The sequence below is a fragment of the Pteropus vampyrus genome, unplaced genomic scaffold, assembly GCF_000151845.1.
Source record: "Pteropus vampyrus isolate Shadow unplaced genomic scaffold, Pvam_2.0 Scaffold256, whole genome shotgun sequence".
Classification (NCBI taxonomy): Eukaryota; Metazoa; Chordata; class Mammalia; order Chiroptera; family Pteropodidae; genus Pteropus; species Pteropus vampyrus.
Window position 1 is genome coordinate 1,144,886 of NW_011889037.1, and position 3,572 is coordinate 1,148,457.

Sequence of the window (3,572 nt, forward strand, 5' to 3'; positions counted from 1 at the left end):
CAGGCCCCTGCCCCACTGCTCCGGGCAGGCTGGGCTCTCAGCCCGTTTGGTGCCCCCTGCCCTTCCTGGAGGCCGCCCCAGGCCCCTGCCTCGTCCCTGACTGTCCTGCGTCTTCCCTTTCAGGTCTCGAGGCTCCCACCGAACGCTGCTGCTACGCCCGGCACTGCCCGCCCCCCTCTCCCCCTGCAAGCTGCCTGCACAGGAGCCGCAGGCCAGCCAGAGAGGGGGCTGTGGAGAGGAGGGGCCAGGCGGAGAGCTGCTGGTGAAAAGGGCCAGCGCGAGGGCCAGGGCCTGCCACTATGCCCGCCCCGCTGGCCGCCAGTCTGCCCGCCCCTAGGGCCAATGTGGCTGGAGTCGGGGTCCGTGACCTCGGGCCCCACCGTGCTCCAGCCTGGGCCCCCCCGCCCCCTGCGCAACCATCCTCTCCTGCCTGAGCTTTCCGAGAGCCGGGGTATGAGGCCGCCGCCCCTGCCCGGTGGCCCCCCCCAGCCCCAGGAGATCGAAGCCTCTGTTCCTGGGGCTCAGGCTGGCTCTCTGCCAGGCCCACTGGGCCTGACCCAGACCCCGACCTCCCTGGCTCCAACACTCTGGTGCCGGTCCGACACTCGTGTCTGCAGCTAGAGCAGGCCCTGTTTGGGATCCCCTTTCTTGCCTGGCCACTGAGGGTTCCCAGATTTGGGGGACCGATGTCTACAGGGGATGCTGTCAGCCCTTCCACACTGTGCCCCTGCCGCTCCCCCCAAATTTTATTTTTGCACATAAGCCATAACCCAAACTCACAGGCTGGCACAGGTTGCAGGGAGGCCCTGCGTCCCCGGCCCCCCACAGACCCAGCCTCGAGTGTCGGGCCAGGCCAGGCAGCCCCGCCACCTTCCCTGAAGACAGACGCTTTTGTAAGATTTTGTTAATAAAACACGGAAACATTTGGGAGCGTGCGTGCTGCTGTTTCTTTGCCAGCTTGGGAGGCTGGAGCGGGGCTGCAGGACGAGGCAGCGCAGGGCGGTGGGACCCTGACGACCGGGGGAGCCCAGCCCCGCTGCCCCCCAGGGCAGCCAGCCAGGGCCCCGGGTCCTCGGGAGAGAAGGCCTTAGGGGCTCCCCTCCCGGCAGCCAGCCCCGTGCAGCCCCCCGGCCCCAGGCAGGCAGCGGCGGAGGGCTTGGGAGGGGGCCGAGGCCTGCCCCCACCCCTGAGTCTGCCCGAGTGTGTGGTGGGGGGGTCCCGGGAGCTCTCAGGCCTGCGTGCCGGCCCGGGGGACCTCTCAGACCCCGGAGCCCCGGGCACCCTGCTGAGTGGGCGCCTGGCGAGTCCTGGCTACAGAACCCTGAGCTTGGTCTCTCAGCCTCAGTTTCCTCATCTGTGAGATGGGGGAACCACCACTAACACAACCCACAGGTGGGCCCAGGAACTCTGATGCGCCGCGGGCAGCCAGCCTCGCCCGCCCCTGAGCGGGGTGCCAGGCCCCCGAGGGGGAGGGAGAGGCGGCCCGGAGCGGGCTCGTGCCCGCCGGCATTTAAGGAGAAGCAGGGCGCGTGGGAGGTGGACGGAGGAGCGTTGGTTACACGGCCTTGGCTCCGTTGTGGGGCTAGCGAGGCCACCCCACTGTCCGGCTGGACTCTGCCGCCCCGGGGGAAGGATCAGCTCTGCTCGGAGGGGCCTGAACCTTGGGCTAATGGAGCCCGGACCGCTCAGTGGGCTCCGCGTCAGAGCCGGCGGGCGGCGAGCGTCAATCGCTCCTACGAAGGACCCCGGCAGCACCCGGACCAGGGTTCGATCGGCAGCCTGAGCACGGTACCCTAGCCAGGCTGCCACGCAAAGCCCCATCACAACCGCCTCTGTCATCGCAGGTGCTTGTCACCTACCCAGCGGGTCCTGCTCCTCAGAAGGCGCGGCTCTGCTAGGCGCATGCTGGGCCGGGCTCTGAGGTGGGGTGAGGTGGCTGCGGGGTGGCAGCAGCCCCGCCTGGGTAGGGCTGACCCCCCGCTGAGGGCCTGGGGGAGGACAGAGCCTGCTGGGACTCATGGGGACACCGGGAGAGACAGGAAATGAGCCGGAGCCCAGAGAACCACCTGCCGCCGGGAAGCGCCGCCGCCCTCCGTGCAGAGGCTGTGGCCCTGAGCGCAGCGCTCGCTCGGGATGAAAGGCAGCCTCTGCTCTCGGCGCCCCCCCGCCTCTCTTTTAAGTAGTGACAGTGCCAGACAGGAACGGGGAGCGGAAGGGGCAGGAACAGAGGCCGGGGCACCACGGCGGTGCCCGAGTGGCAGTCACTTCTCGGGAGTGCTGCTGCTGACATCTAAGGCTGGAAGCTGGGGGTGCGTCTTCCCCTTGATAAGGAGCCACCCCCTGATGGATGACTGTGAACCGGGTGGCTGGGGCCGCTCCGGTGCTTCGAGACGCAGCACTGAGTCTCTGTCCCCAGGAAAGAGGCTGGTGGGCTGGGCTGGCCAGTGTCTCTGCCTCTGTGTGTCTGTCTCTCTCACTGTCTCTCTCTGTCTCCTCCCCCCTCCCTCTGCAGAGCCAAAGAGCTGAGCTGGGAAGGGGGGCAGAGTAGGTGGGGCTCCTGCCGGCCCTGGGGTCTGGGGGACGAGGGGGTGGAGAAGGCCAGCACAGGGCGGGAAGGGCGCGTTTTAGAGGCCTAGGAAGGGCAAATGGGACGGTGCTGGGCACTGGGAGAGCCCCTTCCTGCCCGCCCGCCACGGGAGCCGGGAGGGGCCGGAGGGCGCGCCCCCTCTGGATAGGCACCAGCCACCCCAGCTCCTCCCCGCGGAGCCCGACTGTGGCCCAGAGCAGGGATCACGCTCCAGAATCTGCTCCAACAGCCCTGCGCCAAGCCCCAGACACCCTAGGGACACCCTGTCGGGAGAGTCACATGGCCCGAGGGAGCGGGAGCGAGATAGGGCTGCAGAGTGGCAGAGTGGGGGTGGCCTTGCCAGAAGCGGGACCCGCATCGGCAGGGGGGGTGTGTTCTCAACAAGCCCCCCAATGCTGCTGGCTAGTCCCGCCCCCTCTCTGTGCCCCCGTGTCCACCTGCAGCTGCACCCTCCTGGGACAGGCCCGGCCTCCGGCCCCCGCCAGCCCCCCACTCGGCCCCCTCCCCGAGGCTCCCCGCTTCTGTGGCTGCCGCGGACCACCGGCCGAAGCTGCCGCCGTCCTTCCCCGGCCTCGAGCAGTGTCCGGGACCGTCCGGCGGGGCGGGGGGGGCGGTGGCGGCCTTCCTCCCTGTCTCTCCCAGGAGGCCAGATCACCATTTCCACTAACTCCGCATTCGGTGTTGTTATCATGGTGCTGAAAATCCGTGGGGGCCGCGGCCTCGATGATGCTTTTACCTCCCCGCACGGCGTTTGCCTTGGTTCCCGTGCTCTGCGCATCGTCCGTCACCCACACGCCTTTCCTCGCCGAGGCTCCGCCACTCGGGCCGCCGACCCAGCGCGTCTGCTTCCTGTTCGGCTCGCGTTCTTCAGTTTCCCGGCGGCCCCCCCGCCTGGAACAAAACACCTTTGGGAATAAGACTGCTGATCGGGCAGCTCCTGGGCCCAGCTCTTGAAGTGTCCCCACCACCACCCACTGGATGCATC